Here is a 15,672-nt window from a genome sequence, read left to right as displayed (position 1 = left end):
ACATTCCCTTGACTAGGAAGGAAAGTGGAATATCACAAAATTCTGAGATCCCTTTGAAAAGGCAGTACATGGAGAAGTAAGGAAGTTAAAAAAAGGCTTTTATCAGCTCTTCACCTTTGGTGCTAAATTCTTCAACAAATATTTATTGAACACCTACTACAAGCCACACATTCCTTTAAAGCCCTTGGGATACTTCAAGATCCCTGCCTTCAGGAGCTTATATTTTAGATCCCAGATCTGCCATCCTTCTCTGGTTTCTCTTTTCCTTTTCATCTGCATTGATACGCACACCTATTCCAGGGATCAGAGCAAATGTCACACTTTTTCTCACCAAATGGCAGAAAAAAAGTCTGCAGGTCCCCTGCTGCATACGGCAGATGGTATTTCTAATTCCCCGGTGGAACATCCCCTATGGATACAACAGAAGAGAGCTGACATTTAACTCATATAGTGCAGAGAATAGAAGATGACCCTAGCCCACAGCCAAGGGTTATTTATTCTGACAATGCTAAGTATTTTGGACAAGTCCCGTTTAACCGAACTTTGGCTTCTTAGCTTTAAAACAGGAACAATAATTTATATCTGAAATATTGCCAGGAGGACGATAGGGTGTGTTTTTATGGATGCTCACCTGGCCCATCTAGGCCCTAAAAAGCCCATGCAGATCTTAAATCAGGGTCCTTGAGCCTCCTGGTGAGAGATGTGCACTAGAAGGAAGCAAAGGGAGTTTTGGAAAAACAGAAGTGGTCCAGAATGGGATAGGTCTTGGTCTCTAAGGAAATTAGAAGTATTAACCCATTCTCAGCTTATGGCCCAATTTTTAGTTTTATGTCCTACAATGAAAAGGAGAAAATAAAACCTCTCTCCTCACCAGGACCTGTGGGCTTGTAAGTCACGAATGACCACCTAAATTTTTTATAACAACAGGACATTGGGCAAGAGATGGTTGAAAGAAAGATCTTACTTATGTCAGATCTGGAAATGCCACGTACAATGACTTTAAACAACAACAACAACAGCAGCAACAACAACAACACAGTGGGGTCTTGCATGATTATGAAAACACTCTTGCACAGCATCCAACCTCCAAACGGGGCCTAATCTCTGATTCTGTATCATCTCAGCCCTGTCACAGCTTGGAGGAGACAGCAAAGTGAAGAAGGTGGGGGGTCCACCTTTAGTCAAGACAGAAGAGACCCCAGCCTGGAAGCATGGAGACCTGGATTCTGGTCTTACTTCTTCCAATATCTCATCATGTCTCCTTAGACAACTCATTTAACTGGTTACACTTCAGCTTGCCCATCTGTAAAATGTGTTTATATGTGCAAGCAGGGGGAATATTGTAAGTTTGAAGACCTACTATGACCATAAAGGTTCATTGCACAGTGTTAAATTAACATTTTCCTGGTCCTTGGTTTTCTTTTTGTAGAGTATGGGGCTGCTATAGACAATCTCTGATTCTCTTCCAGCTCTGACATTCGTATGACTATAACTTTCTTCTGAAAACTTTTCTCAGACTGCAGTGAGTGCTTGCCACTTGATCAGAGCAAGTATACCCCTTTGTCTTGTGTCAAGACCTTTATAACACTTATTTAGCTTTAAAAAAACTTCACAGGGGAGATCAAAATTGCCCAAGGCTGAGCCCCACGGTGGCCCACCTGCACCCACTACCAACATACAGACACACCTACACACTGTCCATACAGACACACACATAAATGGAATTCCTGCACGACCTTCCCCAGGGCTAACCAGGAGACATGTACCTGAGTTTGTCTGGACCAAACAAAAGAGAACAGCAAACAGAAAAAAGACCTTCATGTTTTAAGGTCTGTTGAACCTCCCTGCCCTCCCGTGAAGGAGAGCAAATATGATGAATGACGGAATGAAATGGAGCGGAGAAGGCACAAAATGGACATTTATAGGTTTTTGGGAATACTGATCAGCACGAGCATATTTATCTGCTCTACTGAGTAAGGCTGTGGGCAGAAGGTTACTGACTACTCTTCCCTTTCTGCCTAAAAATAGACTGGCTTCCTGATATTCAGAGAAGCAGGGATCAACCAATAATTCCATACACGGATACTGAAGAGGAAAGTGAGCCAACGTTGAGGTGTGGCTACTTAGTGCCAAGCGCTGTGCTAGGTGCTAGAGACATGGTTGTGTAAAGATATATTTTCTGCCTTCAGAAAGCTGTGGTGTCCACCACAGTTGAACAGATAAATAGCTTATTTCCCAGCAACATGACTCCCATCTACCAATAGAAACATAGGCCCATGTGCATTAGGAGACAAGTGCACGAACATTCACTGCAGCACAGTTCCTTGCAGCCAAGAGAATGCAACCAAATAGTGTATTATGACAACAATAAAACACATAATGTATTTCCACACCACAACAAGAAGAGAAAAACAAGAAGATGTGTACAACAACGTGGATGAACCTCACAAACGCTATGCTGAAAGAAAAAAAAAAAAACAGAGACAACATACCACATTATTCCAAAAATTTGGCAAAATGCATCTATTTATGAAGAGCCAGGATGTTGTCTACTTTGGGGGAAGAGGACAGGCTCTTCTCTCATTTGATGAAGTTATCCGCTGTTGGAGGTGACATCTAGTGAGGGATGCAGAGGGACCCCGGCAACCGCAGGGCTGTGTCATCCTGGGCTGGAGGGATCTTTGTGGGCTCTGGGATGCCGGGGGTTGGGAAAACAGAGTCTGCAAGGGCACGGTATTTTTGTGTGTGGGTTTATATAATGTGTTGTATTAAAACACACAGTTGATAAAGCTGCACATTTTGCCCCTATTTGATTTTAGTCCCGGGATCACTTCTTAGATTTATTTCCCTTAAAATTCTCTTAAGCAAAAGGGGCAAGTGAGAAGGATGTCTTCTCTCCTATCCCCCTGGGCTTCATAACAATTGCTGTTAGCTTCTTATTAATCCTTCCAGAGGTGCCCCATGTGTATGGAAGCAGAGATGAATACATACCCCATTTTTATGTAAGTAATTACAGACTCTAGATATTATTCTGGACTTGCCTATATTACTTGTTATATCTTGCAGAGCTTTGTTGTTCTTCAGAGCAGCTTCATCATATTTTCTGCAAGCTGTCTTCTGCCTTATTTAACCTGTCTACGACAACCATATCTCACCATGAGTCTTACCTAGACATGGATTTTGAAAAAGAGACATCAATCAGTGGCCTTGGACTTTCTGCATGGGGAACAGTGCGAGCACTCAAAGAGGAGGGGCTAGGTGTTCGTTTTGAACTTTCCACCTTTGGAGAGATTAGCAGGACAATGTCCCTGGCAGGGACTCTCTGACTCACAGAGCTTTCTGTACCTTGCAAAAGCACCTTTGAAGTTAGGACTTGGAAATTGGGCACTCCAAGCTGCTTTTGACCCTCTGCCAAAAAAAAAAAAAAAAAGTTACCTTAAATGTTAGCCATGTACTAAGTAACTGTAAAATAGTTATGAATATTTGTGAGGGTTCAACTCAGTACTTTAAAAAAATGATTAAAATGTGAAATTTTTTCTCTGTGGAGCATTTGTTCTGAAGACATCTCTGAAATGCCTCATTAAAAAAAAAAAAGAAAGAAAAGCAGTTTCCTTTGCCCCTTAGGGAAATTGCCTTCCACACCAAGATGATACCCTAACTTCAAGGGTCCCAAGGAATAATGATAATTCTGAATGTATTCTGTGCATGGACAAAGTGGCTGTATGATACATGAATAATTGTTTGATAAAAACACTGAGTTTGGATATTCAAACATTTGAGTCATTTTTTTAAAAGTCACTAAGATGACTTATAGATAAAACAATAAAATGCATATTTTATGCTTTACATTCATTCTTTCTATTTACACTACACCTTATTTGGAAAGGATCCAAGGTAAAGGTGGATGGCATATTTTTTCCAGCAGTACAGTCACTAATCAAATCATTGTGAAATTATAGTTAAGAAAATTTCTGTATAGTTTGGAAACAATAAACTGTTGTTGGAAAATAAATTCATTTGGGGGATAAATAAATTAATAGTATCAAATTTTATCATGTACCTTCTCCTCCAGACTTGAATCCATTTCCAAATCACAGACCCAGAAAACAATCCCCAAGGAACTATTTCGTGGATAATTCTGAAGAATAAGGCATATCATTTCAAAGAAATCAAACTAGCAAATCAAGCTTATTGGCTAATTGTGTTAATATCTGGTCACAGGTTCATAGGTTCATCTAATTGCAGATTTGAAATGAAATAGAGTTCAATTTGTCCCAACACACAAGATAATTATTCTGATGTGCATCATACTCGTGAATGGAAAAGAAGAGTGTAAGGAGAAGAGAGGAAAGATACCTTTGGGTTTGCAAACATTTGATAGTAGAAAAAATGTTTCTGTGTTTTAAAAAATATTGATACAATTCAACAACAAAGAGACAAAAAACACATTTAAAAATGGACAAAGGACTTAAACAGATTTTCCAAAGAAGAAATTCAAATGGCCAGCAAGCACACGAACGATGCTCACTGTCATTAGTCATTAGAAAAACGCAAATCAAAACCACAATGAGATATCACTTCACATCTACTAGGGTGGTCATAAAAAAATAAAACTTCAGAAGCAGTGGCTCACACCTGTAATCCCAGCACTTTGGGAGGCCAAGGCAGGCGCATCACAAGGTCAGGAGTTTGAGACCAGCCTGGCCAATATGGTGAAACCCCATCTCTACTAAAAATACAAAAATTAGCTGGGCAATTAGCCAGGCATGCAGGTGGGAGCTTGTAATTCCAGCTACTCAGGAGGCTGAGGCAGGAGAATCGCTTGAACCTGGGAGGCAGAAGTTGCAGTGAGCCGAAATCGTGCCACTGCACTCCAGCCTGGGCACCAGAGCAAGACTCCATCTCAAAATGGAAGAAACAAAACAAAATTTCTGAAAACAGCAAGTGTTGGTGAGGATGTGGAGAAATTGTAACCTTCACAGGTTGCTGGTGCAATGTACAGTGGTGCAGCTGCTGTGGAAAAGTCTGGCAGTTCCTCAGAAAGTTAAACAATATGAGTTACCAATATGGCCTAGCAATTCAACTCCGAGGTGTATACATACAAGCGGTGAAAATAGGTGTTCAAACAGCAACCTGTACATGAGTGTAGTGTTCATAGCAGAATTAGCCACAACAGTCAACGGTGGAAGCAATGCAAATGTGCATCAGTTGATGAATGTATAAGCAAAGTGTGGCGCATCCATACAATGCAATATTATTTGGTCACAAAAGGAAAAGAAGTACTGCCACATTCTCCAACATGGAGGAACCTTGAAAATCTCAGATTAAGTAAAATAAGCCAGGCACAAAATACCACATATTGTATGATTCCATATATGTGAAATGTGCACGGCTGGCAAATCCAGTGGCTGCTTACTGGTGTCTCCTTTTGGGATGATGAAAAATCAGCTGGGGGTTCTCCCCACTTTTTTATCCTCATGGGCAATGCTAATGTTACTCCTCTTGCTCCAGAGATTTTATTTATTTATTTATTTTGGTCTTTCAAGAAAGAGGCAGGGTTTGTGTTCATGAATTTAATCTCTCTTTATGAAGGCATACTAACTTTCCATTTTGGTCCTATTATTTATTTCCATTTTGGTCTTATCAACTAAGGGAGATTCCCTGGGTGCAGAAGGTCATTTCCCATGACCCAAAGAGGTAAGAATAAGCCAGGTGAGAGCAGGTCAAGCCTGCAGGGTTGTGGTGACCACCACATGTAGGGACAGGAAGAAAAGATTAGAAGCGCCCATTACTTATGTCACACGAGGTGCAACGGGGTAGAATTGACTGAGCCTGCCCACCTGTCTCTTGCCCTGCAGACCTCAGGCATTGAAGAGAAGACAGGCTTCCTGATAACAGGGACTCTCTGAGCAATGGATGAGTCAGAAGGATCTAATCCCGGGGAAAACTGCTGGGGTGCAGGGGAGGGAAGGACACTGCGCGGAAGGTGGACGTGCAGAGTGGAATACAAGGCAGTTAGGTGTGCTGCAGTGGGTTCTGAGACAGCCTCCATCAAGCTGCTGTCCAAGCACCTCTTCCCACCGCGGTACGACTGGTGGCCATAAAACCTCATCAGGGCTCAGGGGCCTGTACTAAATAGCTGCTGTGAGAACAAAGAATGCATAACTAATGGAATTGCTGACTCAGGACTGACCTTGAGAACCCATTATACTGACTCAGTTGTCTCCAAGCAGGATGGCACATTTTTTTTTAATGTCTGTAATTTTATTTATTTTTATTTTATTTTACTTTAAGTTCTGGGATACACGTGCAGAACGTGCAGGTTTGTTACATAGATATGCATGTGCCATGGTGGTTTGCTGCACCCATCAACCCATCATCTATGTTCTAAGCCCCGCATGCATTAGGTATTTGTCCTAATGCTCTCCCTCCCCTTGTCCCCAACCCAGCACTGCAAATATTATAATACCAAAGAATGAGAGGGAAAAAAATCAGTTTCTACTCGTTTTTTATGAATCCAAGGTAGGCTTCAAAATCTCCCTGGGTAACATGCTTTAATGTCATACCATCTTTTTATAAAATTTTTATTTATTTTTTACTCACCACTATACAAACAAGGAGTCTTATCATCTTACTGCCTAGGAAGTGCTTTCTTATGTTAACTCTGTGAGTTTCTGGGTGCAACTTAAGTCTACAACAGAATGTCTGTGACTATAATTAAGTGATATCTTTGTATATACATATATATATATATTTATTTTTAGGCACATTAATTTTGTTCTTACAAATGTGTATTTAACATTTAAGAGTAATGCAATAACTTGGTGGTATTTTTAAAGGTACAAATATCTAAAAATCACCAACAATTTTAACATTAGAAACTTTATTGTTTTTAAGCATACTTTTCACTGTTAATTTTATATCAAATATGTGAACATTGGTATCATAATTTTTAGGATAGACAATTATTTTGAAAATGTTATGCATTTTAATGGTTTTTCACTGTGTTATTTTTATTATACCTAAGGAATATGTAATATCTCTGAGTGGATGTAGTATAGTTTGCTAATATAGTGCTCCATTTTGAACTTTTTACAGTTTTTTGGTTTCTCAAAGTATTTATTTATTTCCTAGGATAATTTCTGAGCAGAATAACTGAAACAATGAGAACAAGTATTTTATGTCTTACATACATATTAAGATTGCTTTACAAAGATGTTATTTAAGTTACCAGTGCTTCTGGTTTTGTATGTGAGGACTAGTTTCATACACCTTCATTATCCGTGGGTATCAGCCCCATGTGAGTGTGCCCATATATAAGTTGATTAAGGAACCTCTTTGTTCAGAAAAAAAGCCTGGAAAGGTGGCATTCTGTAAAGGGCCCTGTGTATCTAGTTTCTTTCCTATGCTGAACCCCGGGATCCTGATTCTTACCCAGATACTTATATTTAGGTTGGTGCAAAACTAATTGCGGTTTTGATCACGATTTCAGTGGCAAAAACCACAATTACTTTGGTAGCAATCTAATACATAACAATATTTGCAGGAAGTTTTAATTTATGGGAATTAAAGAAAGCTGCAAAGAGAATAATGAGCTCAAAGTTTTGTGATGTGCGGTTTATTATTAATTAACTTGCGCCTAAAATAATTACCACTGATGAAGATTTTATGGACAGATTAGGCAAATATCATTATTTCTTCCCTATTTATTTACTAAAGACATCCATGAAACGTCTTTGAAGTAGAGATACCCTACAGAAAATTTTAAGGCAAACAGCAGATTCTACCCACATTCATTCTTTGCCACCTCTCACTCGCTTGCTTACCCTACCAAAGCAATCCACCACAGCTGGTCTGCATGAGCAAGCAGATGTTAGCCGTCAGTGTAAAACTAGCAGAAGTGAAGTCAACACTTTTAAAAACTGGAGGAGACTTAACTGAACTGGAATATGTGTGATTTCAATGGAAAAATGCAGTTTTAAAAAAATCTATATGTATTTATTCCTAATGAGATTTGAGGAACTATGGTCAGCAAAATGAGAATTAGATCCCATGAGAAAGTCACACGTTGAGAAAGAAAGAGACTGTTAGCAAATATGACTATTTAAAAATAATTAAAAATCTAATAACTGAACTTCAAAATCCAAAAATAGTAAAAAAAAATAGATGGGCTCTACAGAAAGAGAAACTGATATAAAAATAAATATCTGCAAAGTAGAGAACAAAAGGGAAAAGCATGAAAATTATGGTTGAAAGATAATGAGAGGATATTTCAAGGATAACTGGGGTTTAAGCAGGAGGCATTCCAGACAAAGGGAAGATAATTGATGGAGGAAAGAATATGTAAGGTTAGATATAAAAGGAGTACATGTACATGGATAAGAATAAAGTATTAACCTGCCGGGCACCGTGGCTCACGCCTGTAATCCCAGCATTTTGGGAGGCCAAGGCGGACGGATCACCTGAGGTCGAGAGTTCAAGACCAGCCTGATCAACATGGAGAAACCCCGTCTCTACTAAAAATACAAAATTAGTCGGGTGTGGTGGTGCATACCTGTAATCCAGCTACTTAGGAAGGCTGAGGCAGGAGAATGCTTGAACCCGGGAGAATCGCTTGAACCTGGGAGGCGGAGATTGTGGTAAGCCGAAATCTCACCATTGCACTCCAGTCTGGGCAACAAGAGTGAAACTCTGTCTCAAAAAAAAAAAAAAAAAAAAAAAAAAAAAGAATAAAGTAGTAACCCAGTAAAACTATTAAATTTCAACGAAGAGAAAAAATAATGAATAAACAAATGAAAAAATGCTCAACTACATAATAATCAAGGGTGTGCCAGACTGATATCAGCAAGATGGTGGAATAAGAGGCTCCAGCCTTTCCTTCCTTCCGTGGATATACCAAAGAAATAACAACACACAGATCAGTTCTTTCTGAGAGAAAGCCAAAGACTAGTTGAAAGACTACTACACATCAAGCAACTGAGAAAATATTTATGTGAAAACAGGTGGGAAGAGCTGAAACACACTCCCAGCACAATCCCTATCCCAGGCATAGCACATTACAATTAATCGGTAAGGAAGTCCCAACTCCTAGCTTCTCCCTGAGGAGTGAAGGGTTTGGACCACACATATAGTACCCTGACCTTTATGCTTCCCACCCAGGGGTTTGGCTCCTAAATCACCCAGCTAGGGGTTGATAGAGCTGGGCATCTGCAGGTCTCCCTAAACCACAGACACCAAAGAGATGGTTGGACAAAGATTTGCAAGCACTTTTGAAAGTCTCTCCCTAGGCTCAGGCCAGAGCAGGCAGGCAAATGCCCACCTCCCGGTTTCTACCTGCAAGGGGTTTATCTACCCATTTTCCCATCTGCTGCCTGAGGGTTGACTTCTGGGTCTGCATCTGGGAGCCAAAGGGGCAGGGTGAACAGTAGACCTGTGGGAGCCTGAACAGAGGTATAGGTAGGCACTGCACCTGCTCTTCTCAAATAGCTCCAGCAAAAAATCCAGGTCTCCAGCTTCTCCCTAGAAAGAGAATACATCAAGCATAGTTTTATACCTGCCACCTGGGGGACTGGCTCCTAAATCACTTATCTCTAGAAGTGAATGTGAGGCAGGAGAATTACAGAGGAAATTGGAAGTTGGATAAAGGGTAGAATGAATAAAAGCAGAAACAAGCAAGGTGAAGGGGTGGGTGAGCAAGAAGCAAGATAAGAGGCAGAAGTGAAGCAGCCAGAACCAAAAGTGAGATAAAGAAGAGAGCAAGGACCGCATGGCCAGCAAGATCCAGACCAAACCAGGAAGGGGCAGCTCTTCAGAGATAGGCATGCACATTAAAGAGAAAAAGTATCCTTAACAGGACACCCTATGATAATCAGCTCATTAAAGCTCATGCATATGGACTACCTATTATGCATGTACTTAAAATTATGGGATGGAGACAACACACGAGCCCACAGAGGCTAAAGTAACTAAGCAACACACCTATCAATCAAAAGGCAGGCACCGGCTAAAGATCAGGCAACCTTGTGAAGGGAAGGAAAAAAAACACATAAAAAGACCCAAGGTACACCGAAGCCATGCTGATCTCCTCTGGCAGGAGTCAGCCCACTCTCCCCTCTCCAGGAGTGTAATACTGCGCTTCACACACTTTCGCTGCTTGCTTTGCTATTTGAGTATCACATCCAGTTCTTTCTTCAGGACACCAAAAGCCTGGAACTGCACAGCACCATCGGATCCCAAATGGGGCTCTGCATTTTGTGTCTTCCAATCCCAGAGAACAAATGGGTAGTTTTAAAGGGGCACAAGCGGACTTCCAGTGGGTATTCTTCCAGGTTTAGCACAGAGAGAACAGGCAGTAACTCCCAGCTCCCAGTCTCTCCCCAGAAGGCATTTGCCTACACACTCTCTCAGCTGCTGCTAGAGAACAGGTCTTTGAACTGGTCTGCATGTAGGAGCTGATGGGGCTGATGGAGAATGCGTTTGACCACACACCTAACACCTTAACTACATTTCACAGTACTTAGAATAGAACGGACTCCATTGCACAGTACCTAGAATAGAAGTAGGTATTCAAAAAATAGTTTTTAAACAAAAGAACAGATTATTTGAATTCTTTCCAATAAAAGTTTATTATATCCGCATTTACTAGCACAAATTGTGTGATTTTGAAAATTCTGTTCATGTCAAGCTAAGTCATCTTCTGTAAGATCACAGGTAGCATTTTTGTCATTTATTTTGCCACAATAAAATATTTGAACCATCTGGCACAAGTGGCAATACCTCTGCTCCCTGCTGCTCAGGCACTTCCACCGAAATCCTGCACCTGATTGGACAACGTGGTCCAGGAGAACAGGTAAGTGGCAGAGCTTTGTTTCTATATCAGCGACATCAGTTTTAATGTAAACAGCAGGCATCTTTCTTTTTAGAGCAGTAGCCTACTTGTGTTTCCATATAATTACAGTATTCTTCACAGAAGCCTTAACTTCTCTTGCAGTTGACAACTTTTAAATCTGATGCAGGTTCTGCATTAAAAAAAGAATCCAACATTAGCTTCTTAAGACCATCTCCACAATCAAACAGTGGTCATTTCAGCTGTGAGGGACAGGGTGGGGATGGCATGGATATGAAACAGCTTTCCATAGTTAATAGTTTCAAGTTCCAAACTAAAACATCAACTCCAGATATATAGCTCTGCCCCGCTAAATATCCTTTAACCAAAGGAAGGAATAATCCTGTCTCATAGGAATACTGTAAGACTAAGTAACACATGCCTACTATTGCACCTGTTTATATTTGTTGTACAATAATTGAGTTTTCTTTTTCCCTTCCCTTGGGAGGAGATCCAGATGAATGAGTCCTTTGGAACTGAGGGCCAATTAGAAAGGGATAGAAGGTTGGGTAGGATGCTGCAGGCATCAAATTCAGCAGGACTTTATTTGCTGGACGTCACAGCAATTTGCCAACACCCTCCTGTCTTTCTTGCTGTTGCCCACTGAGCTGCTAACTTAATTCTCCCTGTCTTAGGATCAGCAATGAGCTTGGGATTAAAGAAGCATCTTAGAAACTATAGGCTCCTCCAGGCCCTTCTGGATTTGAAGCTGGTCCTGCCCAGGGATTTGGGGGCTGACCAGAAGCCTGGCCCTTCTGGAAGAGTCCAGAAGGGTGGCTGTGGGCTCAACTGTCCCTTGCCATTTCCTGCTACCTCCTTGCCTGAGTAGACTGACAATGCAGTCTATTCTCTGCCCCCATCCTCGGGACAGCATTTCCCAGACCTCAGTGGACACCTGGAACTTAGCAGGTATTTAGTAAAGTCCTTGAAGGGGAACAACCTCCAAAGCTAAGGGCATGAGGCTGTAACCTGGCAGGAGGCCATGTTTCCACCAGTGTCTCCTCTGGCTCCTGTTCTTGGAGGAAGTCAGCAATTACAGACGTGGCCTCAGATAATTTGCCTTTGGGCCCCTCAATACTCCCACATTCCACGAGGCCCTCAGTGATCCAGCCCCAGAGGAAGCTGTGAGACCCCGTGGCCTCCCTGACAGGCAGGGCAGCCCAATGCACCCACATCATGTCTTCCCCAAACAATGACTGCTCACCCACCCCGACCAGCATAGACACCTTCCCATCTATTTGTTCCCTCTACATCTCCCCAGTGGATGCACTTGTTGCACGTGTTGGTCCCTGACTCACCTTGGTAAGGTGGTGTGCGCGGTGGTAAGAGGTCCTGTTTCACTGGGTGGTGTAGCAGCTGAGACCCATTTGTGCCTTGCTCAGGGGCTCCTTCCCCGAGTTCTCTGAGAGCCTCAGTGGCTGAGTGGTTCACATGTCTGGCTTGAGACGATCCCGTGCAAGTGGAAACACATGGCTGAGGATGCTCTGAGGCCTCCGCCTGGCAGACCCATCAGCATGAGGTACCTACACTCTTCCAGGTGAGTGAGCATGGGTGATTGGGTGGGGGAGTTGGGAGGGGTGCTAGTGTTCCATGTGTGTGAACATTTGTGCACATGCGTTGTATGCACCTGTGTAGAGAGAGAAGGAGAAGGTGAATGACGTGTAAGAAATGTATGTCATGAACAGTGAGTCTGAGCACCTCCTCAAAGCCAGCGCAGCCAGAGAATTTATTTCAAGTGCCACTAATGCAGTTGTTAAGATTCCCTAAAATGTAATGTTCTTCTCTGTAAGGGAAAGGGGAATGTTCAAAGGATAAGAAAATGGAGTCGGGGTGGGACCCTCTCCCCTGGGAAGCAAGTGCCATCAGCCAATTCAGAGTGCCATTTATGAACCCAGTTCAGAGACTCGTGCCCAAAGCTCCACCAAGAATATGTGTTCCAAGGACTTCATCTCTTCCTGTCCAGCCTGGACTCCCATACCCCAGATGACCATTGCAGAGAGATTCTGGCACCCAGGCCCGGGTCACCTTTCCATTTTACCTGGAAACAGCAAGGCCACAAGGAGAAGGCTGGTGACGAACGGGGGCAATCGTTGCCTCATGTCTGCCAAGAGGACTCCAAGCCAGAAAGCACCCAGGGTGGGTGGGCAGGCAGCAGGGCTCCTTTGATGGAGTGGAGCTGGGTGTGTGGGCCCGGACTGTGGGAAGAGCTGTGCTCCAGAATGACTTCTCATTCTCACAGGACAATGTGGACGTGCTCCTATCCCACTGCTGGTGGAACAAACACTTGAGCCACATATTTCAGGAAGTAAATAATACACCTGAATGACTTGGGTGGGATTGGTGATTAAGCAAGAACAGAGAGAAACAGAAAGATGAAAGGCATGGAGGGCAGAACAAACATGAATTATCATAAAGTTGCCAATGTCCTCGAATGCTTCTCAAAAGCCCCCTGATGTTCTTGAGAACAGGGACATAAACTGCCATGTTGATTCTATCCTGTCTGCTGAGCGTTTTTATTTTAGTGTTAAAAAATCATGCATAAGACACACAGCATAACAGGTAGGACCTGGTTTTGCAAACTGTCCCTTCCTCAAGTTATACAGAGAGTTCCAAGGCTGTCAAAATGTCCTTTTCTTTTTCTTCTCCTCTCTGAGTCTCTCTCCCTGTTTCTTGGTCCCCTCCACTTCTCTTTCCTCGCTTTGGACCCCCCTCCTTTCTATTTTAACTTATTTGAGTTGTCTTGATTTTTCTCTCCCCTTTCTGTTCTCTTTGCCCCCAGACACCTCCTGTTGATGTCACTGGGTCCAATTCAATTCTTTTAAAAAAAGAAAAAAAAAATCTGTGTTTGAGTCTGGGTTTTCTCCTCTAGTAATATCCAAGCAGAGGACTTGTCTTCCCTTCTCCTTCATCTTGTAAACATTTTAACGAAGTGTGTGTTTCTTATTTGGCTGCATTAGCTCAGGCATGCATGTTACCCAGACAGGCTGCTCTGGACTTAACTAAAGTGAAGAAGGCTTTGGTTGAAGAATTTTGTATTCACATAACATCCAATATAACATCAGCAATGTCTGGAAAAGACAGTGCTTATCTCGTATGTCTCATTTGCATGTATATTTTAATCCAGACAGAGAAAACAACTTAGGTCATTTGTGTAAATAAAAATACTTATTCTCTACCTGGAGAAAGCTGGAAGCAAATGGAGAAAGAGGCAGCAATGACAATAGAGACCTGGGCATCCGGGGAAGCACCAACAAAGGACAGAAGGTTTGCAGCTGCGGACAGGTGCTCACAGCAGCTGCCCTGGCAGCACAATGTGGAGGCCACTATCTTTTGGGTCTCAGGAAAGATTCTCCACTGCAAAGCATGAGGTGCTGGTCAGGGTGAGCAGGAGCATCATTCACATCCTTTCGCTTTAAGGAATTAGGAAGTCTTCCAATTCCAGGAGCACCAGGGGGACACTGCGGAGATTGGTGACAACTGGCCCATGATAAGTTTCTTTAATCACTTACTGCATCAAATTCTGATAACTGGATGTTGGAAGAACATAGATGTTCAAGAAAGGAGGTAGACAGCTGCTGCTACCTCAACCCTAAATGAAGATTTATTCACTCATCTATGTACTCTGGGTATTTTTTATACTCTAGTTCAATGGCAATTTCTTACAGTTGTATTTGTAATCATTTAAACTTGGAATGTGGATCTTTTATAAAAGTGATGGCAATTTTGGAGTATATTGGTAACTTATTTCTAGATATTTTTATCTTCTCTATAAAAGGAAAGAAAACAAAAACAAGCCTATTGCACTATTCAGATATTAATAGTAATGAATTATTAATCAAAATCATGATTTAAAATATAACAGCATTTGAATAATTATCACCCAGGTAATGGAATCTTCTAAGTCATTAGAATTATTTGAAATAATTTAAATGAAGAAACTGAGCCAAAAATAGTTAGATCTCACTTCCTTTGTCTATGTCTTGAGATAAAGTAAGTCCCTCTCCCATGCTTCTGAAAAGAACAATCTTCAAAAAGAGCAGCCGGGAAAACCTAGTTCTGCTCTTTGATAGGCAAAAGCTGGTGAAGTTGTAATAAAGGCAATTAATGTTACATCTGTCCTAACACAACAATGCTCTCAGCTCCTGTCCTCTTCTGCCAGATTTCTGTGTCCTAAAAAAATCTTTGAATAATTCTCCTGCTAAAAGCCACATCCATCCTGAGGGGGAGGATGGCAGAAACCATTATAGAATATTCTAATAATTGTTTCAAGATTTTTTTTAGTCCATTCAACTAATAAATCATATTCTTTTTTTTAAGCTGCTTAGTATGTGGTATCTTGAATGGTTTGGACTAAGTAGGTGGGCTAAAGTAAAATGATCAAGATTTTATTATCAAATAAGAAGTTCTGCAAATACGTATTCCTGAAGGATCTTCTTGGAAATTGCACACACGTGCAGGGAGTAAGATTCTCCACATTGGCACATCCTCCCTCTTGCTTCCCAAGTAGCATCTTGGTAAATCCTGGAAAATATGAATGTGAGAAGGAAATCCCTATGGTAGCACAGTTTGGAAATAGAAGTTTTCTTTCAGAATCAAATTTAGACTCTTCTTTTGCATTACTAAATGACCCAGTGAAAGTTTCCCTAGAGGAGACTCACAGAAGAGTGAAGCAAAGATTCCTATGCAGATTTTCTTATTCTTAAGTCTGAGATTGTAACATGCTAACAAATCTGTAAGACCAACTAGAACACCATTTGCAGAGGCACAGATTCCCCTCTAGGGAAAAT

At 41.6% G+C, this 15,672-nt stretch overlaps 1 pseudogene; it reads right to left on the bottom strand.

The window, feature by feature from the left end:
* Positions 1-224: 224 nt before the first annotated feature.
* On the bottom strand, positions 225-12,984 carry LOC115833964 (annotated as a pseudogene).
* Positions 12,985-15,672: the final 2,688 nt, after the last annotated feature.

The sequence above is a fragment of the Nomascus leucogenys genome, unplaced genomic scaffold, assembly GCF_006542625.1.
Source record: "Nomascus leucogenys isolate Asia unplaced genomic scaffold, Asia_NLE_v1 000628F_61603_qpd_obj, whole genome shotgun sequence".
Lineage (NCBI taxonomy): Eukaryota > Metazoa > Chordata > Mammalia > Primates > Hylobatidae > Nomascus > Nomascus leucogenys.
Note: the sequence above shows the minus strand (reverse complement) of the source record. Positions and strands in the feature narration are given on the sequence as shown.